The sequence below is a fragment of the Thalassophryne amazonica genome, chromosome 14 (genome assembly GCF_902500255.1).
Source record: "Thalassophryne amazonica chromosome 14, fThaAma1.1, whole genome shotgun sequence".
Classification (NCBI taxonomy): domain Eukaryota; kingdom Metazoa; phylum Chordata; class Actinopteri; order Batrachoidiformes; family Batrachoididae; genus Thalassophryne; species Thalassophryne amazonica.
Window position 1 is genome coordinate 72208840 of NC_047116.1, and position 25391 is coordinate 72234230.

The 25391-nt window shown below is 42.1% G+C and overlaps 1 protein-coding gene across 1 annotated transcript in view; it reads left to right on the forward strand.

Moving 5' to 3' along the window:
- Nucleotides 1-25391, forward strand: part of adcy5 (adenylate cyclase 5) — a 365757-nt gene that overhangs the window by 17804 nt on the left and 322562 nt on the right.

Below are 25391 nucleotides of genomic sequence, written 5' to 3' on the forward strand. Positions count from 1 at the left end.
CAGCGGGTCCTTAATCAACTTTTCTGCAGCGCGGCTTTGCTTTGAACCTTGAACCAATCGAAGCAGTGGTTCGCAGATTGAAGCAATGCTTCGATCGATTGCGTCGTTTATTTCTTTCTTTTGCTTAATTTCCCCCCGCTAAAACCCTAAAGAGCATACGTCTGTGAGTATTATTTACCTTTTCTATGTTAAACCGACCTGTTATGGTCTTCTGAAACAGTTGATGTATTTTATAACTTAAAAAACGGGAGCGATGCTAACGTGTTAGCATGTGTGTGGCATTTTCAATGTTAAAAGTTAGCATTTAGCAATTGCAGCCGTCATCACGTTCGGGTGCATTTGTTTTCAAATTGTAATATTCCTTAAATTTTTTTTTGCTTATATATTAATAATCTAATGATTATTATATACAATTTTAGAGAAAGAGACAAAAAGAACCTGAATAGAAACACAACAGAAAATATATAATAGCAACTAACAATGAACATAAATACATACAGAAATAAATAAATGTTTCCTGTGAACACCTAGTGACTCTCACACCTCCATTTCATCCCTGTCTTATTTAAGTTTAATGACAGTTTGTTTCGGTCAAACCATATTTTCAGTTTGTTAATTTCTTCAGTGATTTCCTCCAGAACTATCTGCCAAACTAGAAAACTGCTGCATCCTAGTAAGAGCAGAATACTACTGGAATGAATTTGAATAAGGAAAGTTGTATTTGTTTTTTCTCACCTAAATGGATGCTGCACTCACTCCAGTTTATCATCTGGAATAGTCCCAGATTGCATTTCAGAGCTTCTAGAATTGAAACATTTTTGTGCAGGTGGTGTTGGGGGGTAATTTTGGGTTTCAGCTTTTTTTGTTTTTCACCACTTTCATCCCTGAATATGAGTTGTGATTCACTTTTATGCGGATTAAAGTTACTAACTGGGACTCCTATCTCGTTGCGAGAAAGAAACGAGAATCGTCCTCCGTTCTGTTCACACCGCTCCAAACGTTGCGCGGCTCTCTGACAAGTCAAGATAGAATGATAGAATCCAGTCTGAATTAATAACTTCAAAACGAAACACCATTTTGTTTATTTTTATTTATGTCCAGCGATCAAGGATACAGTGACTAATTTCATATTTATTTACTTTAAGACTCAAGGAAATACATAGAAAACCTGTAAAGCCTACTGTTAGTACAAAATTCACGAGGTATCGATAAGAGAATCGATAAGGAATCGGATCAATAAGCAGAATCGATAATGGCATCGATATCGATAAAATCTTATCAATACCCATCCCTAAATAGGACACTGCCAACTACTGGTGCCAGTGCGAGTTTTGTCCCTTTTCCAGCTGATTTTTTGTTCGTGTGAGAATTTTTTGGATCACACCGGGTTTGAGGTTAATCGCGCGTCCTGTATCATTTAGTATACATAAACGAGCTGCGTTTAACATCTCACGACCACCTCCTGATCGGCGATCGTATGGTCAGATGAAAATCAAACCTGTTTGATATTCTTGTGCCTATGCAAACACAGCAGAGCTGTCTTGTAATGTTTTGTTTTTTTAAACTTTGATGTCTCCCATCGAGAGTTTTTGTAAATTAAGTTTGAAAAAAAAGCTTCTGTTTACATTTAAGTCGAGTCCGTGTGGTTTTTGAACGTACAATGTGTGTGAGAATATAAATCGGGCGCTCTGAACTTTTACACCATACGGTTTTGTGTTACAGTGTCTGCTCAGCAACTGAGCACTGCCATGAACACTACTTGCCAGTAGATGGCAGTAGAGACCTTGAAAACTTGCCAAAACAAAATTCCAGATTATCTGTGTTGCCACTTGCTATGTTTAAGATGCGTGGAATTTAATAAAAGCAAACATAAAAACAACGTCTATAAACCCAGAGAATATATTCATGCGAGTTTTAGGCGCTAGAGTTTAATGCTGTTGTCCTGATCAGAGTGTCTCAAATGCATTCTCCTGTCAACGTACTGAGATTACCCTATCCTACCCATAATGCACTGCTGGGCACAGCATGCCCACACTAAAACCTTAAAAATTAGCGCATTACTTTAAAACTAAAACATATATCTGATATTTTCACTTTATAAAACTTCAGAAGTGACGTTAATTTAAATAACTTGTCCAAAATAAGCTTGATTAAGATTTGAACCATGAGTTAAAAATGTATGCCTCTGGATGACTTGGGTGATATTGGCCACATATCAGTATGGTATTAAGAGGATAGAGTGGTTTCTTATAGAAACAGCTCTCGACTGTTTGCAGAGGGTAGAACTGCACGTGTTCACCTTTGTGTACCATGTTAATGGTCTAAAAATTATCGGACAAAAATTAATCGGAAGATAACACTATGTAACACATTTTTATTTTTGTTTTGTTCCTGGGTACACAGTGTGTTTTCCTAACCTGTTATGCCTTAAATAAATAGAAAATATCTGTTATTCCACAGAAACTTTGCTTCTGTGATCAGGACAATGATATTTTGAAATTTGTCTGTTTTCAAGAATATTCTCGATTCGCCTTCACTACTACTGAGTGGTCTTCTAGAACATTCTTTAACTGCTAGAACTGTCCAGAATTTTCTAGAAATTTCCAGAAACTTTTAGAACTTTCTAGAACGTTAAAAAAAAATAAAATCAAAGTTTGTGCTGAATGTAGTCATTTTTTTTTAGACTTTAGACATAAGCAGTTGAAATATAACACTTAGAAGCCAGGAACAAAAATTGTGTTACATAGTGTAATTAGTCCAATAATGGTTTTCAAAGTCATCTGAAAAGATAACCCGATAATAAAAACTTTATCTTCGATAATTATCAGTTATCGGATTATCGGAAGTGTGCCCACCACTGTGTGTGTGTCTATATATATATATATATATATATATATATATATATATATATATATATATATATATATATATATATATATATATATATATATATATATATATATATATATATTCACGTATGCATGGATGGATGTTTGAATTTGTTAGTAGTAACAACCTCGACCTTCAGGACTTTTTGGGGATTTATTAAGTACATTTTTGAACTTAACTGTTTTTTGGAGCTGTACTTAATTCATAGAACTGCAGCCAGCCTGCTCTGTGTCAGCCTGATCCCGTCAGATCTCAGCAGCTAAGCAGTGCAGCGTCTGGTTAGTACTTGGATGGGAGATCTCTTCGGAACACCAGCGGCTGTGTGTGTGTTTCTCCGGGTGAAACTGGAGTTGTGTCAGGAAGGGCATCCGGCGTAAAACTTGTGCCAGTTACCAGTGCAGATCTGGCTGTATCCGCTGTGGTGTCAGGTGACAGGAGCAGCTGAAATGACAATGCACTCAATTCATAGAACTGTAGTTACATACGTAACTCTCTTTCTATTTCATTCCTCCTGACTGCCAGAGGATTTTATTCAGAACAACTATTTTTTAGGAACTTCATTTTATTTAATAATTACTGTGTGCAAAATGGAGGAAAACACCAATGTTTTTAACCAAAGATTTTATTTTAACTACACCATGAAAGTTAGAATTCACACACTTTTCAAAAACCTGTATTTGCCACACTGACACCTTATCACCTAATCTTCCCACACCAGAATTCTACAACTACTCATGCATAATGGTACTATAACATATTGGCACTGAATGATATGCAACTGAATGTCACGTGTGATATGTCACACGTGTGACATTCACTGACCATCACTCTGGTCATCATGCCCCTGGCTCAGTGAACTAGCCAAATTGCCCAGCAGACTGCTGAAACACGCAGTAGATGCAGAAGGCCCATGATTGAATGAGATGTCCTGCAGGACTGGTGTAGTGGATTGGGTCCTGACAGCACTGTATCCAGGGAACTGCTGCTGCACCCATTCTCTGTCCTGCGTGTGCCACAGGTCTGGGGTGCCTGATGGGACCGTGCTCCACTCTGATGGAGATGGGTGCCACTGGTGGCTCTCAGACGGGTTAGGAAATCTTGAAATCAAATGTGGCTGCTGCAGGGGTTGTTGTGGCTGATGTAGCACTTGTTGCTGTTGAGGAGAAACAGACAACACCGACTGGCGATATCTCTGTCCCTCGGCCTGGGCCTCATGTAACAAGGCAAGGAGTCGACTCTGTCACTCGACGGAGGTCAGTTGAAATGTCATCCAGAATTCTGTCCACCAGCATACCAAAGCTAGCACCTCTGGAGGTCTGGTCCTGGAGAAACCCTTCAGCAGGTTGAACACCACCCTTGATTCACTCTGTGACACAGACGTTGACATGGATGTCATCGAACCGGGTGTGGTTGACCTGGGTGGCTCAGAATCAGACGGAGGAGCTCCAAGAGCAGCACTGGGTTGTGCCCACTGCTGCTCCTGCTCCCTTGACTCCACAGCAGATTTAAAACTGGTCACATTACGGTGAGTCACAGTGCTGATATGTTCATTCAGAAACTGGAAATGTGTCCATATCCATGCCTCTGCGGGGTGAAAACATCTGCTGACTGGCCAGACACTACTACTGCCTTCTTCAGTTTGCCCATTTGGGTACGCATGGAGGCATACCACACCTTCAGCTCCTGAGCGGATACTCCCATCATCTCTGCTTGGCGCCCTCACAGGAAGTCTTTTTTTCTGCACATCTTTGTAGTCAGCCAGACGTTTTGCATATATGCAGGGATTGGCCTTTAAAAATTTTATCACCTCCTCTTTCTGCTCCTTTGTGAGTCCTGTTACAACACGAGGAGAGGGCTTCTTCCTCCGCCAGACTGGAGGACATACAGAGATGTTTGGCTGCACGAGTCTCCTCTCTCTCCTCTGGTTCCTCTGGCTCAGACTCGCCCCACTCATCGATCACAACAGCAGATGGAACACCTGCAGGAGCATCCTGAGGAGCTTCAGCAGGAACTGTGGAATGACACTTGGCCGACGTTGCGTCACTGTTCCTCTTCAGCATACTGCATCAAACTGAATGCGGCGGAGCAGGGTTTAATTGTGCGCACATGACAGAAAACAGTGATTCGTCATGTCGCGCAGTGAAATGTGATACTGTGTTACAATTCGTGTCAAAACTTGACAGTTTCCGTGTCACTTCATAACAACGCGTGACTGTTCTCCAAGAACCATCACAGGAACCACTATGAACATTGTCACATTCTATTAACGATCACTACTCATCAAGACGGATCAACACGCTCAGTTGCAACCTCCACCACATGAGGCGAAATGAGGGTGGTGTGTGACATTCGTGGAATATTTTTTGACAGCCGAAAACATGCTCCATGAATATCCAGAATCTCACGCACCAACATGCACTGTTAAGAAACCTATTCAGATGTGTTAAGTCACATTAAGAATGTCAGGATTGTGCCAAGAATGATGTAAATATGACATTCGTAACACATCCTGCCTGTGTGTAAACGCAGGATAAACACTGCCCCCACTAGTGGGCAGGATTCACAGCGTGCAATGGTACAAAACATATGGAACCAAATTTGCACGGTAAATGGAACCATATTTGTACACAAAATGCAATGCAACACAAATGGGACGAATAATCCATGTTACATGACATACAAAGCACCAATCAAATGACAAAGATCCCCTCGGCTGTTATATAAAGAGTATTATTATTTTACTAAAATCAAATTTTATTTTCCTTCAGTCCATTACTGAAACAGGTCTGGATGTAAGCAAAAATACTGAGCATGCATGATCATGGTGTACACATTACAAATGAGGTTCTGGGTCCAAGATCCAAGACTTTTCACACAAGTTTGATTTAGTGATGACAAGGGACTCATTCAACAAATGAGAAAAAGATTTGAACAGGACAAATCACTTACAGCACTTGATGATGATAGAAATACGGTGAGAATGAGACGTGTTTGAGGTTATTTATAACTGCAACAAATGGTAACATGTCAGTAACCACACAGCGTGTTGAGCACGGATGAACAGTGATAGTTTGATGATTCTTCATCACAAAGTGTAATCACTACTTTCCTGACTGTATTGTGTATTTAATGGAACCTTTCTCTTTATTTTGGTATTGCTCTGTATTGTTCTTCATCCACATAAGGACATTTGGAGTGCTCAGAGCAATGCCAATGATGTTTATACAAATCTTAGAATTTATTTATCCTACATCATGTTTGACTTTATTGATTTTTTTTTTTTTAAGAGAAACAAGCTAATATAAATCCTGCTTTTAGCCTCAAGTCAGTTTTGGCTGCTGACACTTTCAAGACCAGGGCCCGGTTTCATAAAGCAATCTAATCTTTCAGTTTGCTAAACTTAGCCAACTACAGTTAGTCGCTCAACATTATCAGTCTAATCACCATTTCACATCAACGGCTAAACTTGTAGATTGCTGTCTTACCTGAGTCGGCGGTTTTTACAGGCATAATGGGCTTGCGCGTGCCGTTGCTAAGAGACAGCTCCAATGCGCGAGTGTTTTGTTTACTTCCGGGTTATCGTCTGCTACAAACGTGGCTGATTCTGCTGCACCAGAGGAGAAGCACTCCCGAAAAAAAGCTTCTACATTCTCCAAAGTGGAGCAAGCTCTTCTTTTAGAGGAACACGGTGTGGTGGGTCTTTCTTCTCTCTCTCTCTGACTTGTTATAAATAAAGATTTTTGAAATGATTTTTTGTATATAAGCTTCAATATAAATGCTTTACCCTCCTGGGAGGATGTCAGAAAAAATATACGTAAAAACATTCTGCAATCAGGAAAACATTAATTTGCTATTTATCTATCCTATTTGAATATCAGCTTCTCATGTTGAATTAAACAAGATTGAAAATCTCAAAACTATTTAGTATCGCTCAGCGAATATGATTTTCTTTTTATAATTATTTCCTTCTTAAAAACGTGAATAAATCAATGAATTTTTAAAGTTTTTTTTTTTTTATTATAATGAGTCAACGCTGCTTTATTTGCTTTAAACATGCTTTGTCTTTTGATGTACTTTGTTTCTAGCTATATATGGATGAGATAAATTTTTCACGGTTATTTTTGACAAAAGCCTAAGTTTTAAAAATGGGATAGTTAAGTCTTGTTTTTTTTATATGTGCAGGGAAAAAAAAGACAGACAGCAATGCTGGTACTGGTGGTGGCCCTACACAAGTCCTCACAGAGGCTGAGGAGAAGGCCACCAGCCTGAACGAGGTCCAGGACACCATCATCGGTCTCAAGTCGGGCATAGACGGTGCTCTCCGTAAGTAGGTCTACCTCATTCAGTATAAAAATGGATGAGTTAGTGTTCTGTTAGAGGTTTATTACAGCAGTAAACACTTTTATTTCAGCAGCGGGCAATGTCATAAATCCAGTGACCATTGCAGGCCTAGTTCCAAATACTTGAAAATGGAAATATTATTTAAAAAAGAATTTCTACAGAAAATATTAGTTGTCTTCACTACTCTTCCAGTAACTTAGAGCTATACACCCAAATTAATGACAGTACTCATTTTAAATTAGTTCAGTTTTGATCTGTGCAATTGGCTGGCCTTTAACATTATAAGTACTGTTGATGTATATTTAACAAACATACTGTTTATCAGAAAATCCACTGTTGAAAATGTCTGGCTAGAACAAAGCACATGATTCATGTTAAAAGTCTCATAGAAATTTGTGAAGACAATTGTAAGAACTCCAATGCGAGGAGCATGGGGCATCTCACCAAAATGAGCCGTGTCTCGCTCCTCTCCAGACTTCCAGCTTTCACTCGCACAGTCGGGCCGTCGGGAGCTTCGGGAGGGCCACGAAGTGGACCGACTTGGAGAACCGGTCCACTATCGTGAGGATGGTTGTCTTGCCCTGGGACGGCGGGAGGCCCCGTGACGAAGTCCAGGCCGATGTGAGACCAGGGGCGATGAGGCACGGGCAAAGGCTGGAGGAGACCATGGGTTCTTTGGTGATCCGCTTTTCCCCTGGCGCAGGTGGTGCAGGCCTGGACGTACTCCTGGACGTCGGCTTCCAGAGACGCCCACCAGAAGCGCTGCCGGACAACTGCCACAGTTCTTCGCACCCCTGGGTGGCAGGAGAGCTTGGAACCGTGACAGAAGTCCAGGACTGCAGCTCTTGCCTCTGGTGGGACGTACAGTCTGTTCTTGGGGCCAATCCCCGGGTCCGGGTTCCGTGTCAGGGCCTCCCGGACAGTCTTCTCCACGTCCCAGGTGAGGGTGGCCACGACAGTGGACTCGGGGATGATGGTTTCGGTCGGGTCTGACAGCTCGGTCCTGACTTCCTCTTCGTGCACCCGGGACAGGGCGTCAGACCGTTGGTTCTTCGTCCCGGGGCGGTATGTGATCCGAAAGTCAAAACGCCCGAAGAACAGTGACCAGCGGGCTTGCCTGGGGTTCAGACGCTTGGCGGTCCGGATGTACTCCAGGTTCCGATGGTCAGTGAAAACCGTGAATGGCTCCGAAGCTCCCTCCAACAGGTGTCTCCACTCCTCCAGAGCCTCCTTCACCGCAAGAAGTTCCCGATTGCCGACGTCATAGTTCCTTTCAGCCGGGGTCAACCTGCGGGAAAAATAGGCACAAGGGTGGAGAACCTTGTCGGACTCCCTGCTCTGGGACAGCACGTCTCCTATCCCTGAGTCAGAGGCGTCCGCTTCGACTATAAACTGGCGACTAGGATCGGGCTGCACCAGAACTGGCGCAGTCGAGAACCGGCATTTCAACTCCCTAAACGCTGCTTCGCACCGATCCGACCAGGTGAAGGGGACTTTTGTGGAGGTCAGGCCTGTCAAGGGACTAACCACCTGACTATAGCCCTTGATGAACCTCCGGTAAAAATGAGCAAAACCGTAGGAACTGTTGCAGTTTCCTACGGTTTGTTGGTTGGGGCCAGTCTCTCACCGCCGCTACCTTGGCCGGATCTTGTGCGACGGAGTTTGAGGAGATGATGAACCCTAGGAAGGACAAAGAAGTACGGTGGAACTCGCACTTCTCGCCCTTCACAAACAGACGGTTCTCCAACAACCGCTGCAGGACCTGACGTACATGCGTAACATGAGTCTCAGGATCCGGGGAAAAGATGAGTATATCGTCTAGATATACGAAGACAAACCGATGCAGGAAGTCCCGCAAGACATCGTTTACCAAAGCTTGGAACGTCGCGGGGCGTTTGTGAGGCCGAACGGCATGACCAGGTACTCAAAGTGACCTAACGGGGTGTTAAATGCCGTCTTCCATTCGTCTCCCTTCTGGATCCGAACCAGGTGGTACGCATTCCTAAGATCCAGTTTTGTGAATATTTGGGCTCCATGCAGGGGCGTGAACACTGAATCTAACAGGGGCAGAGGGTATCGGTTGCGAACCGTGATCTCGTTCAGCTCCCTGTAATCAGTGCATGGACGAAGTCCACCGTCTTTCTTTCTCACAAAAAAGAAATCAGCACCCATCGGGGAGGTGGAGTTCCGGATCAGCCCGGCAGCTAATGAGTCCCGGATGTAGGTCTCCATTGATTCGCGTTCAGGACGTGAGAGGTTGTACAGCCTGCTGGACGGGTACTCAACGCCCAGGATCAAATCAATGGTACAATCGTACGGCCGGTGCGGGGGAAGGGTGAGCGCCAGATCCTTGCTGAAAACGTCAGCAAGATCGTGGTACTCACTTGGCACTGCTGTCAGATTGGGAGGGACTTTGACCTCCTCACTAGCTGTCACACCAGGCGGAACCGAGGATCCGAGACATTCCCGGTGACAGGTTTCGCTCCACTGAGCCACAACCCCAGACGGCCAATCAATCTGGGGATTGTGCTTTATCATCCAAGGATAGCCCAAAATCACACGGGAGGTAGAAGGTGTTACATAAAAACAATCTCCTCCCTGTGATTACCAGACACCACCAGTGACACTGATGGTGTCTGGTGTGTGATTAATGGAAGAAGGGTGCCATCTAGTGCCCGTACCTTTAAAGGCGAAGGTAGAGCCACTAGAGGGAGCCCGACTTCCCTTGCCCATCTGCTGTCCAGCAGATTCCCTTCCGACCCCGTGTCTACCAGTGCTGGGGCGTGAAGGGTCCACTCAGGATCGTAACTGGGATGTGTGCAGATTTATGGGGTTTCCCCGCGTGCGTATTATGGCCCACTCTTAGCCCAGCTTCTAAGGGCGGGCGTTGTCGTTTAACCGTTTGGGGCAGTTCCTCTGTAGATGCTCACTCGAGCCACAGAAAAAACACTCCCCGCTGAGCTTTGTATTGACTTTAGCCCTGCTCGTGTCCATAGCTTCATCAGCAGGGGGAGCTGTAGCCACACGTGAGTCACGAGCTGTGGAGCGTGGGGAAGACGGCACCCTTTCGGACCCGGAAGGAAGACGGACGGCTCGTGCCCAGCCACGCCCCCCGCCCTGCTCCCGACGGTGTTCCTCTAATCGGTTATCTAATCGTATAACCAGATCAACAAGCCCATCGAAATCCCGCGGTTCATCCTTAGCCAGTAAATGCTCCTTCAGGACCGGAGACAGTCCGTTTACGAAGGTGGCGCGGAGTGCAACGTTGTTCCAGCCGGACCTCGCAGCCGCGATGCGGAAGTCGACTGCATACTCCGCTGCACTCCGACGCCCCTGTCTGATTGACAGCAGCAAGTTTGATGTGGATTCGCCTCTATGGGGGTGATCAAAAACCTGCTTGAACTCCCTCACAAACACAGTATACGTCGTTAGGAGCCGTGAATTCTGCTCCCAGAGCGCCGTAGCCCAGGCGCGTGCCTCTCCTCGAAGCAACTTTATTATGTAAGCCACCTGGCTGGCGTCTGACTCGTACATGACGGGACGCTGTGAAAAGACGAGCGAGCACTGCATTAAGAAGTCCGCGCACGTCTCGACACAGCCTCCGTACGGCTCCGGAGGGCTTATGTAAGCTTCAGGGGATGGTGGGGGGGTTCGTTGAACGACCAGCGGAATGTCTGTCTCAGGCCTCCAGTCAGCGGGAGGAGGTGCTGCAGCAGCGCCCTGAGCCTGCGCTTCCACCTGGGCAGTGAGAGCCTCCATCCTCTGATTGAGAATCACATTCTGCTCGATGACTAAGTCCAGCCGAGCAGTGAAAGCGGTTAAGATTTGCTGCAGCTCACCTAACACTCCTCCTGCTGACGCCTGTTCACCTCGCTCTTCCATTGGCTGTTCAAGCGATGGTTGACGCCCCTCGGGATCCATGACGCTGGCCGAGAAATCCTGTTGTGAAGGTGTAGGAACACGGACCCACATCAGGGGGCGCTAAATGAACGGACAATGGATAAGCCAAACAGTAACAATTTAATGTTGTCAAGTGCACAACGGAATACAGACAAACACAGTTTTGGTACCACAGACAATTAAATGTTGAGTGACGTGTGGGCAGGCTTGAGGATAGGAGACGTTCATCTAGAACCGAGCCGGATCCCACACAGCCCTCACCGCCAATGGATCTGAAGAACACCGGAGCCGCCAAGTCCTGGAGCCCCAGGTGGCCACCATCTCCAGCTGTCAGACTGGGTACTGCTGGCAGAGAACAGAAACAGTTTTGATGAGTGTGAGTTCGCACACTCAGTAATTCCACCGTCTGTGTTCTTTTGGGAGGGAGCACCTCCACCTCCAATCACACACTCGTGCAGCTCCTGTCTAACCACTTATCTGGTTGGAGTGTGAAGCGAAGCCGTCGCTGATCACACCAAACGCCAATTCCCCAGATAAGGCAACACCACAGGAAAACGGCTGCAAAAAGAGTTCAGACTATTTGTCAGAGTTGAATACAGCAGAGAAGTTACCTCCAAGGTAGCTGATTTCTCGGTGGGGAGGTGGAGTTGCAGTCCGGCCTTTATGGTGGTGGTGGTATGATGTGAATGAGTGACAGCTGGTACTGATGACGGGTGACAGCTGTCACTCCCGGTTGCTATGACGCCCTCTCCTGCTTGAAGCCATCTGGTGGTGGTGGGCCAGCAGTACCTCCTCTTCAGCGGCCCACACAACATCAGGGCTCAGTTACTTAAAGTTACGTTAGACTTGTTATGTGGAACTTTAGATATTTAGAAATAAAAAATCTGGATTGTACAATCAATTGTGTTACCAAAACCTACGTTCAAGCTATGCAAAAATGTTCAGTAACAAATGTGATTTTTTAAATTTATTAATGTGCAGTAATAAAATATGTTTCAAAAAATTTACTTTCATTAATGTTCATTTCATTTTGTACAAAGCTTTTACAACATTTACAGTCAGATGCTATCTTACTAATTTTTCAAGTTGTACATATATGTGTACATGTACTTAGTCAAATAACTTAGGGTGTTAAAAAAAAACTGGACCTAGTTGTCTTGACAGTCCTGGAATACTTGACCCATTGACCACATTTCCCACTTCACAGAAGCACTTGTGCCTTAGGATCACTTGAATCCATGTGAAGTGGGAACTGTGGTCAGTGGATCACACATTCCAGGTCTGACCAGCACTATTCGTCGAGTTATTTCAAAACTGATAGTAAAAATGTAACTTAATTATGTGCAGTATAATTTGTCCCAAAATCTTAACAATTGATCATACTTCATATTCCACTTGTATTGTAGAACTTAGTATTTCAACACCATGTAATGCTGTATAAGTCAAAATTAATCCTGAAAATCTGTGATAATTTACACATACATACAAAGAACTACAAACATTAATGTAATCCATTTTAAATTGTGTGTGATATAGATTATTCCCTTTTCAACGTATTCAATATACCTGTTCAACATTTGATATCTACAGTTAATTTCTCACTCAACAGCTTCAAGTTAAAGCCAGTCAGCGGTATATAATATTTAAATAATATGAAATAAGTCACTGATATCTTCAGTAGGATTTCCTTGTGAGACAGGAGAATACAGGAGGCCATAACGGAGGAGTAGGTACGTTGTGTTTGGTGAGATTTAAGAAGAGACTGAACTATTGATTAACATTTCAAGCAAAATGGGTGTTGGCAATGAGCTGTCTAATTCGGAACCCGTCATTGATATCCTCAGCATCAAGATGGTGTGGATCCTGAGGTTGTTGATCTGCTGGGTGTAACTCAGGATCAGCAACCACAGGATCTACCAGTTCATCATGATGGAGGATAGCGATGTTGTGCAGAATTACACAGCTCACAATGGCATTAGAGATGGATTCTGTTTTTCAGCGTATCCCAGTTATTAAACATTGAAAACCTTTGCTTCAAAGTACCAAATGTTTGTTTGATTTTAACTCTTGTTCTTGTTTGTGCACTGTTGTATTTCTTTTGTTCTTGACTGTCTGGATTGATGTAGGGAGTCATCAGATATGGTTTGCATGGATACCCCCATTCTGTTCACCTAGAAAATAGAAGAAAACAGTTGTATACATTAATGTACAGTGTATATCCATTTTTAAAAACCACTAAAGCCAAGATTTCAGCCCAGCAGATACAATTGTTTAAAATCAGCATGGGATATTTTGTATGCAGTCTACCTTAGGCAGTGCATCACAAGCCACAGCCTTTGTTATACCAGTTGTGCATCAATGGAGAAAACAGGGAGAGAAGCTGTGCACGTAGGGTAGGTTGAAAAACCAGATGAGAAACAATTGCCCTCACTGGGATTTAAACCCGGGACCTCAGTCTGTGCCAACCTTCCCTATTGTCATATTCAGGAATAGGTCTACTTGCTTTCTTGAAAATACATGTTATAGTTTGCTAAAATAATGTCACTAAAAATTGCTATAGATAAATATAACATACCTCTCTCAAATGCCTGACCCATCTGTGATGTCTTAAAGATTCTGCTGTCATGGACAGAACATGGCCACCTTGCAACCACATTTGTAATTAAATGCCGAAGGTCACATATCATCTGTAGAAAATAAAATTATCAAGTACGCCAAGTCCCCTGCCTTCACTGCGCATGCGTCATTTCGTAGCTTCAGCAGCAATTAATCAATTATTGCCCTGTTTTTGCTTAACCCCTTAACGCCTATTGTCGCATATATGCTACAATATTTGACTCAAATATGCAACATACCAAATTGACCAGTATGCCTGTTGTCGCAAATTTGCAACATACCATTATTATTATTATAACATTATAACATAAAGTCATTACCAAAATACCAAAATTACTATTTATTTTGTGTGCAAAAGTGAAATTAATCTCAACATTATTTACCATCTACTTAAAGGCAAAAACACACACAAAACATTTTTTTATATACAGCTATATAAATTCAGGCATTAAGGGGTTAAAAACAACAGTCATTTCCACATGAATTCAGCATTATTTAATAATAAATTACAGAAAGTCCTAAAAGCATGCACAGTGAAGGCAGGGGAACCGTTCAGACAGCGGGGGGCGTGACACCGGAATTGTAGCAATGAGGTGGCACTGTAATCGAGTGTCCATAAACGTTTTCCAATGGATTATTGTGGTCCTGGAACACTCGCTTACAGCGCAATGCTCTCCTTCCTTCCTGCTCCCTCAAGTGGTGGTACATGATAGATGCTATTTTTGAGGTAAGACGCTGATGGTTTCTTGACTAAAATAAGATTAGCCTTCTCTGCAGCAGGCTAACAACTTCAGTCGAGGAAGGCAAAACTGTAGCTGACTAAACGCTTTGTGCAACAACTAATGTCAACAAATGCGTCAACTAACTAACTGAGTTTAGTCCACTAAGCAAGATTAGATTGCTTTATGAAACCGGCCCTGGATATTTGACATGTTTTATTCCAAAGTACTGTGAGTGACAGTTTTGAGGTGGAATTTGAAACATTACTAATAGTAAATATTTAGAGGAACCATGAACACCGAGAACATCAGCTATATTGTAAAATTTTCATGCTCACGCAGAGTGTGTGTCCACTTAGTTTGGAAAACATGATTTCAGCTTATTGGACTTATAGTTCTGTAGTTTGAGGGGACATTGTTTTAAATTCCTGCTAAGCCTACTTGTTCCTAATAAAATCTAAATGCCTCTGGTAGTATTTTAACAAGACTGGCATTAGGTTCAGACCATTACTCTTGGACTTTCAGGCTTTTGCTAGCTGTAATAAATGTGCTTGTATAAACAAGATTATGTTCCACTGCTATTATCAGGTCCACTTATCCACACTGTCTCCCAACAGCTCAGTACTTTTGGACTTTATAAACCTGAACTCATGGTGTTTATTTTTGTGCAAACTGTCTGTCTTCTACCCTCCTCATTTTTGGGCTTTTTAACTTGACTACCAGCATTCTCATTCATGATCAATAAGGCATACAAATGAGCATACAGTGGGGGAAATAAGTATTTGATCCACTGTCAATTTTTCAGGTTTTCTCACGTACAAAAAATGGAGAGGTCTGTAATTTTTATTGTAGGTACGCTTCAACTGTGAGAGACAGAATCTAAAAAAAAAAAAAAAAAATCCAGAAAATCACGTTGTATGATTTTTAAATAATTAATTTGCATTTTATTGCATGAAATAAGTATTTGATCCCCTAGAAAAACAGACCTTAACAATTGGTACAAAAACATTTATCTGCCATTACAGATGTCAGACGTTTCCTGTAGTTCTTGACTAGAGGTGCACCGATCAGGATTTTTTAGGCCGATCACCGATCACTGAAATTTTGATCTGCCGATACTGATCAAGTACATATTTGGATCATGCCCAAAATAAGAATATAGGTCTAATGTATAGGACTATTTTTGCATTAAATCTTAATGATGAAAACAAAAAACATTCATTCAGATAAAGACACTGCCAACTTTTGTTTTATTACACTGACTTTGTTCTACCAGCAAGCTTTTTTTTTCCATGTTTCATGTTGCTCAGGTTACAGCCTACAGAGAATACGTTGAGAATGTAAAATACAGCCCTCATCCTATGGGGTTAAAATTGTCTCATTAATATTTGTAAATGCACACAGGGTGATCTACAAATAATCATTGATTTGCAAATGTGTTCAGATATCCACAAATGCAAATTTCATATTTGTAACTTGTAAATTGGTCTTTGCAAATAATGTATTTGCAAATATAAAACTTAATTTGTAAAAAAAACAAACAAAAAAAATTACATTTGTAAAACTGGAAATTGTATATGTGAATTAAGTTTCAGCATTTGTGGATCACCAATTACATGCATTCATCGCTTTCCTCTGTGAGATAATTTTGAGACGTTCTTTTCGCGAAATCCACAGATCCACAAACAAATCAATCAATCAATTCAATCAATTTTTTTATTTTATTTTGAACTTAGTTGTCAATTCCAGTATCATGGCAGTTCACAATATAAGCAAATCAAATGAACAAAGCTTCTTTGTACTCTCTGTACCTCTACACTCATATGAAAAAATAAAATCAAAATGCCTACTGATTCACAAATACACACTCACGCACACTGGATATCCACTAGATGGCAGTGTGGTTCCATTCATTACACAGCAGTCTATTTAGATCTCTCAGAGCCATTTGACTCATTTTGACTTCTGATATGAGCTGGACGGACATGGACTACATTAGATGATGGCGACTGCTCTCCTTGTCCGTCCAGCTCATATCAGAAGTCAAAATGAGTTTACGTCACAGAGGAAAGCATGTCATGACAGGACCAAGCGCTCCCTGCGCTACTGCCTGCACTGTTGTGATCGGTCCTTTTGATTGGCGCATTTTGCCGATCACCGATCAAACTGATCAAGGCGTGATCGGCCGATAATGATCGGTTCCCAATCGATCGGTGTACCTCTATTCTTGACCAAGTTTTCACACACTGCAACAGGGATTTTGGTCCACTCCCCCATACAGATCTTCTCCAGATCTTTCAGGTTTGGAGTTTCAGCTCCCTCCAAAGATTTTCTATGTAGTTCAGGTCTGGAGACTGGCTAGGCCACTCCAGGACCTTGAAATGCTTCTTACGGAGCCACTCCTTAGTTGCCCTGGCTGTGTGTTTGGGCTCATTGTCATGCTGGAAGACCCAGCCATGACTCATCTTCAGTGCTTTTACTGAGGGAAGGAGGTTGTTTGCCAAAATCTTGCAATACATGACCCCATCCATCTTCCCTTCAATACGGTGCAGTCGTCCTGTCCCCTTTGCAGAAGAGCACCCCACAGTATGATGTTTCCACCCCCATGCTTCACGGTTGGGATGATTTTCTTGGGGTTGTTCTCATCCTCTAAACACGGCAAGTGGAGTTGTTTCCAAAAAACTCTATTGGTCTCATCTGACCACATGACCTTCTCCCATGCCTCCTCTGGATCATCCAGATGGTCACTGGTGAACTTCAAACGGACATGGACATGTGCTGGCTTGAGCAGGGGGGCCTTGCTGCCCTGCAGGATTTTAAACCATGACAGCATCATGTATTACTAATGTAATCTTTGTGACTGTGGTCCCAGCTCTCTTCAGGTCATTGACCAGGTCCTCCTGTGTAGTTCTGAGCTTTCTCAGAATCATCCTTACCCCATGAAGTGAGATCTTGCATGGAATCCCAGACTGAGGGAGATTGACAGTCATCTTGTGTTTCTTCTACTTTCGAATAAATAATCATAACAGTTGCTGCCTTCTCACCAAGCTGCTTGCCTGTAGCTCATCCCAGCCTTGTGCAGGTCTACAGTTTTGTCCTTTATGTCCTCAGACAGCTCTTTGGTCTTGGCCATGGTGGATAGGTTGGAGTGTGATTGATTGTGTGCACAGGTGTCTTTTATACAGGTAACAAGTTCAAACAGGTGCAGAGTGCAGAATAGGACGGCTTCTTAAAGAAAAACTAACAGGTCTGTGAGAGCCAGAATTCTTGCTGGTTATTAGGGGATCAAATACTTATTTCATGCAATAAAATGCAAATAAATTTTATAAAAAATAATACTATGTGGTTTTCTGGATTTTTTTTTTTTTTTAGATTCTGTCTCACAGTTGAAGTGTACCGATGATAAAATTACAGACCTCTCCTTTCTTTGTAGGTGGGAAAACGTGCAAAATCGACAGTAGATCAAATACTTATTTTCCCCACTGTATTTATCTTTTGCCCTTAAATTTAAATTTCCCAAACTACAGTGCATGGCTTACAATTAATATATATTTTTACATAGTATTTAATACTGGTACACAGAATAGAGACTCTATATAAAAAAATCTAGAATTGGACAGGTCTGAGTCTGTGTACTCTGGTACTCTAGTAAGTAAGTCCCTTCGGCTGCTCCCTTGTTTGCACTTGGGGTCGCCACAGCAAATCCAAGGTGGATCTGCATGTTGAACTGGCACAAGTTTTACGCCGATGATGAATGTGTGTGTGTGTGTGTGGGTGTGTGTGTGTGTGTGTGAAAAATGATCCGATCCTTGCCTTAAAATCTGTGTCCAAATGAACCCTAGGTGTTTCGATCCAAGACACCCCTGCCTCTGTGGTATTGCACAAATCAGCAATTATTTGTTGACTATTTCTGCCATTATTTAGGGGAGGTGATGGTCTAGTGGTTAAGTGTTGGGATTGAGACCAGAGGATCCTCAGTTTAAATACCAGCCTGACCGGAAAATCACCAAGGACCCTTGGGCAAGGTCCTTAATTCCCTAGTTGTTCCCGGTGTGTAGCGGGCACCTTGCATGGCAGGGTGAATGTAAAGCGCTTTGAGCGTCTGATGCAGATGGAAAAACGCTATATAAATGCAGTCTATTTACCATCAACCATTATTGCTGTGATTTGGAGGGTGAACATGTCAAAACAGAGAGCCACTAAAGACATTTTTTATCTAATTTTGGACTGCCATAGAATCCAGGGAAAGCCAGAGTACCTTTCAGAAGCTGCTGTATTCTCTGGTGAGTCAAGATGACTGTGTACAGTAGTTCTGCAACCTAGCAACCTATTTCTGATTCCGCTCCATCAGCTGCCTCTTAACGCTTCCCTGGGAACATTTTTTTTTGCGCTCATACCATTAACTATATTTGGAGCCCTAAATTACAGATTGAGCAGTGCCACCAGTGAGACATCTGCGTCGTCACACTTAGGCCAGTGGAAACTCATTTTGTGCAGATGCTTTTCATATGACTGATGCGTAAATGAATGAAATAAAGTTGTAGACTAAAGGCTGCTGTCAGGGTGTCTGCTAGTGGACAACAGCGGGTGTCACTGAGTTTGACTGGCAAGAATTCAGTTGTTGGCAATGGGACAAGTGCCACCATAAGAAATAAGTGGTTAAAGCCAGGTAGGTTCTTGTCTATGTTTTCCTTACAAAATAGATGTATTGAATTTATTGATTTATTTTGTTAAATTTGAAATTCTCAAATATAAAAATAATCAATAATTTGAGTAAGTATTCTTGTGTATGATTTTGTTACTTGATTTCATGTCTTTTAACTACCGGTATTTGATTTTTTTTGTTACCATGTATTAGATTCCCACTTAATGGTAAAGCTGGTGAAGGTTATACTTAGGAAGGGGTTTCTGAACGACATCAGGCAGGTATCAGGCCAAGAACAGACTTCCACACTTGAGGCATTTCACAGTCTGCTAAACCATTTTGCACCAAAAACCTATTCCTTCTCATATCAGGGTCAGCTTTGCAGGCAAGTTGTGTATGTTATCTCTGTAACACTCTAACTTTCAAATAGCATTTTTTAAAATGTATTTATATAAGCTATTTTTTAAACTTTGTTTTAACTTCTGTTTTAGGACTTTGATGGCAATCCTTCATTTTGATGAAAATGCAGGGAGACAACAAAAGCAGACAAAGCAAAGGGAGACCAAGGTTCGGAATATACCTTCCTAAGTGGAAAAGAGGAGGATTCACAGTGAGAAAGTTAGCCACAGATCCAACATTTCGGTAAGTGGAAAATGAGAAAAAAAAACCCAAAGATTGTTATTTGTATATTTTTATATAGCATGATAAAATGGATAAAAATACAATTTCACATAATTTTAACATTGTTTCATTGAAATAAGAAGTGTTTTAAAATTTGTTAAAAAAAACTTTTTTTTCCAGTCTTTGTGAGCAACATAGCAAAAGAGGTTCTTGAGATCTTGAGCAAAACACCAAACTGACCAGAAATCCCCACCAGTGATCCTCCTCCACTGAGCAGTCGACGTGAACAGCCTGACAAAGCTGAGGCTGTTGCTGCCAAGCGGACCAGGTACCACCAATGAGCCCAACCCCTCACTCCAGACGAGTCGGATGATGGTGATGGAAAAGTACTCCTTATTTTGGATACAACACAAGCTGGTAGTGGTACCCTTCTGTGCCTTCCCAAGTGTCCCCAGCACAACCGCACAAATTGCTGATACACGATATGACGATACTTTCTGCAACAAGAAAATAGCATGGATTTATGTTCAAAATAACACTTCATACTTTTTGTATTTGGATATTTTACTTTTTTCTATAAACCATGTAAAAGAAACTTTATGATAACTATTTCATGTGCTTACTCGTATTGTGGAGCATCATGCCTCCGATGGTGATCAATGTAGGCATAGTGTGCCACTCTGAGGACATCTGCATCCAAGTTCAAGTTCATGTTTATTCGGTTCAAGGAAAAGAACTTTGCAACAAAACAAAATAAATAAAACTGATTTCTCAGCCAGTCAACCCATGCAACCGAAAGGGTGTAGGTAGAAGCAAAACTTATACGAGGTCTGTTAGCAAAGTATCGTACCTTTTTATTTTTTTCAAAAACTACATGGATTTGATTCATATGTTTTTACGTCAGCCAAGCTTGAACCTTCGTGCGCATGCGTGAGTTTTTCCACGCCTGTTGTTTACGTCATTCGCCTGTGGGCAGGCTTTGAGTGAGGAGTGGTCCACCCGTCTCGTCGTTGTTTCATTGCGAGGAAATGGCGGAATGATTTGGGCTTTTTTTCCATCAGAATTTTTTCAGAAACTGTTAGAGACAGGCAGAGGCAGAAACCACCACATCATTTCACAAGAGCTGGACATCAGCCATTTTCCGGCAGATTTCACTTTAACACACTAACAATTTTGTCATGGAAAGCCGCGCGGAGGCTTCGCGCATCACAACCGATTCGCTGATGAAGTGAGACAAAGGAACACCTCCGTTTCGGAGTATTAAGACAAGTTGGGACATGCCTATCTCGGCTTTCAGTGCTTACCAGTCGAGTGAGTATAAGAGAAATTGTGGAGAGCTGGAGCTTTACGGAGGGCTTTTTTATAGAGCAACAGACTCTTTTTCCAGGCTAAGTGAAGATCTTCTAAATTAGTGAGACGCCATTTCCTCTCCAACTTACGGGTTATCTGCTTTAAGCTACGAGTTTGTGAGTTATACCACGGAGTCAGGCACTTCTGATTTAAAGCTCTCTTTTTTAGAGGAGCTACAGCATCCAAAGTTGTCTTCAGTGAGGATGTAAAACTATTGACGAGATACTCTATCTCACTTACAGAGTTTAGGTAGCTACTCTGCACTGTGTTAGTATATGGCATTACAGAACATAAAGAAAGAATCATATCCTTAAACCTAGTTACAGCGCTTTCTGAAAGACTTCTAGTGTAATGAAAATTATTCCCCACTGCTGGGTAGTCCATCAGAGTAAATGTAAATGTTATTAAGAAATGATCAGACAGAAGGGAGTTTTCAGGGAATACTGTTAAGTCTTCTATTTCCATACCATAAGTCAGAACAAGATCTAAGATATGATTAAAGTGGTGGGTGGACTCATTTACTTTTTGAGCAAAGCCAATAGAGTCTAATAATAGATTAAATGCAGTGTTGAGGCTGTCATTCTCAGCATCTGTGTGGATGTTAAAATCGCCCACTATAATTATCTTATCTGAGCTAAGCACTAAGTCAGACAAAAGGTCTGAAAATTCACAGAGAAACTCACAGTAATGACCAGGTGGACGATAGATAATAACAAATAAAACTGGTTTTTGGGACTTCCAATTTGGATGGACAAGACTAAGAGTCAAGCTTTCAAATGAATTAAAGCTCTGTCTGGGTTTTTGATTAATTAATAAGCTGGAATGGAAGATTGCTGCTAATCCTCCGCCTCGGCCCGTGCTACGAGCATTCTGACAGTTAGTGTGACTCGGGGGTGTTGACTCATTTAAACTAACATATTCATCCTGCTGTAACCAGGTTTCTGTAAGGCAGAATAAATCAATATGTTGATCAATTATTATATCATTTACCAACAGGGACTTAGAAGAGAGAGACCTAATGTTTAATAGACCACATTTAACTGTTTTAGTCTGTGGTGCAGTTGAAGGTGCTATATTATTTTTTCTTGTTGAATTTTTATGCTTAAATAGATTTTTGCTGGTTATTGGTAGTCTGGGAGCAGGCACCGTCTCTACAGGGATGGGGTAATGAGGGGATGGCAGGGGGAGAGAAGCTGCAGAGAGGTGTGTAAGACTACAACTCTGCTTCCTGGTCCCAACCCTGGATAGTCACGGTTTGGAGGATTTAAGAAAATTGGCCAGATTTCTAGAAATGAGAGCTGCTCCATCCAAAGTGGGATGGATGCCGTCTCTCCTAACAAGACCAGGTTTTCCCCAGAAGCTTTGCCAATTATCTATGAAGCCCACCTCATTTTTTGGACACCACTCAGACAGACAGCAATTCAAGGAGAACATGCGGCTAAACATGTCACTCCCGGTCTGATTGGGGAGGGGCCCAGAGAAAACTACAGAGTCCGACATTGTTTTTGCAAAGTTACACACCTGCCGACGTGAATTACAATCTTACCAAATTTACGCTTAGCCTTAGCCAGCAGTTTCAAATTTCCTTCAATGTCGCCTGCTCTGGCCCCCGGAAGACAATTGACTATGGTTGCTGGTGTCGCTAACTTCACATTTCGCAAAACAAGAGTCGCCAATAACCAGAGTTTGATCCTCGGCGGGTGTGTCGTCGAGTGGGGAAAAACGGTTAGAGATGTGAACGGGTTGGCGGTGTACACGGGGCTTCTGTTTAGGGCTACGCTTCCTCCTCACAGTCACCCAGTCAGCCTGCTTTCCCGGCTGCTCTGGATCTGCCAGGGGGTAACTAACGGCGGCTAAGCTACCTTGGTCCGCACCGACTACAGGGGCCTGGCTAGCTGTAGAATTTTCCACGGTGCGGAGCCGAGTCTCCAATTCACCCAGCCTGGCCTCCAAAGCTACGAATAAGCTACACTTATTACAAGTACCGTTACTGCTAAAGGAGGCCGAGGAATAACTAAACATTTCACACCCAGAGCAGAAAAGTGCAGGAGAGACAGGAGAAGCCGCCATGCTAAATCGGCTAAGAGCTAGTAGCTACGCTAAGCTAGCGGATTCCTAAAAACACGCAAAGTGAATAATGTGTAAATAATTTAGAGGTGATTCAGCAGAAGGAGTGCTTTAGTTAAGGCACGTAAAGATTACACTGGGAAACAAATCGTAATCTAGATAACTAGATCAATCTAACTGCGCAGATTAAACAGCTAACAGATACAGAAAAACACCGCTGTGCTCCGGAACAGGAAGTGATACAATACCGCAGTGAGAGCCAACCACCAGTAGAGGCAAGCAACATTTATCACAACAAAAACAAAACAAAGTGAGCAGAACAGCAAAACACAGACTTCTTAAAATAATCACTAAACTCAAATTCCTCATCATATCGACACCAATAACAGCACACATCGCATAATCAATATATATATATATATATATATATATATATATATATAAATAAAATATGAGCGAAGCAGCAGCGCAAAGCTCACTCATGGTACAGGGCATCCTAAACAGGAAGTGATAAAATTCAAATCCACAGTAAAACAGGAAATGTTCAAATGTCAAACACTTACTGGATTGACAGACGAGATCCCATGGAATCTCACGGGAACTCAGTGGCAAGCTCACACTCAAACAGGAAGTGCTGAATTCTCAGTCGCAGTGAAACAGGAAATGTTGAACACTTCCTGGTATAGGTGAAGTTAGAACGGAGGCCGGGGTTTCACTGGACTCCCCTGAAATCTGATTGGACACAGATGATTGACATGTCACAGCACCACACGTCTGGTTGAAAGAGCTGCATTTTGGACAGGTTCCTCCTGTCCAGTGGTTTGTGCTGTGTACCACAAAAAGTTCTAATCCACCTTAGTAGAAGAAGAAAAATGTTTGCTTCAGATTTGAACAGGTCAGTATATTGTAAATAAGTGTATTTTAGTTCTGAGGCGGCTAAAACAGTTGTGGCCTCCCTCCCCTATAGCTGGGAGTCTCAAAATTTGCTCTGAAAGTACAACCATTCAACTCTTTATTGATTAAAAAATTACAAAACAAGTATTTTCTTTGACAGCTGATCAGTATATAATGAAAGAAGGTGTATTTTTAGTTCTGAGAGGTCAAAATGGAACTGACCCCCCCCCCCCCCACCCACACACACACACACACACAAAGGGAGGGGTCAGAACCCCGTACTTTTGGGACAGTCTCTCTCTAATGAAGCAAAAAAAAAAAAAAAAATTATATAGCAAAAAAGGAACCCAACTGTCATAAAACTCCAAACAAGGCAAAGTAGTACTCGTGTCAGGGAGCATGCTGGGACCAACCAGCTTTCATATCATGTGGCTCCTCAGTTTTCTTCGTGCCACAGTTTCACCATTCGTGTGTGATTGTTGTAATCAACGTTACATCATTTAGAAAATATAAAATGAAGTTGTGAAGAAACTTGCTTGAACTGACACTGACCATGCAGGAACATCCTTGGCATAATCAACTTTTCACAATAAAGTTACTGAGAATTTCTGGACTTCATTCAAGTGTGTAATTCATGTAAAATCATTTGTAATCCAGATGATGGTTCAACAGTTTATGTTTATGTGTCCCTTCAGCCCTTGCGTTTGTAATTGAGATGACAGAAAACATCCATGTCATTAAAAATGTAAATCCTTGACACAGTGTCTTTTTTTCTGTTTGTTGTTCTAGAGATTTGTTGTTAGAGAATGTTAACAGCTTTATTAACACAAAACTGTTAATAAAGCAGTCACTGAAGTCGGAAAACAGACCAGTAATTTTAATCTTTAAAGTGAGGACATTTTTAGTTTAAGAGGAAATAAAAATAAAAATACTTGTTTGCCTACCCATTGCTACTAACACCGTCAAGCCTGGGGTTCGACTTTTCCTACTCATGTCGGTACATTTGCAAATGTTTTTGCTTCTGTGGATGTGGTAGCGTTTCGGGTGTAGACATGCCAGGCAACCCGTGACAGGACCAGAAAGGTGGGCACATGGAGATGCAGACGTAAAAGTCTGAGGTCTGTCCGCTGTACCTCGCGTTAGGTCTTCGCTACAGGACCCGATGTGAGGTACAGAGATGACATTGGCAGCCCTTAATATTTCCTGTGTTTTATTTTGTTAATTATTCAGTTTTGATTAGTTTGTGAGTGTGTGTTACATTTATGAAAACATGGAACAATTTACATCCCATATTGATTCAATATGAGATGCAACAGTTAACTGTCAAATAAAGGACAATTCTGTATTTT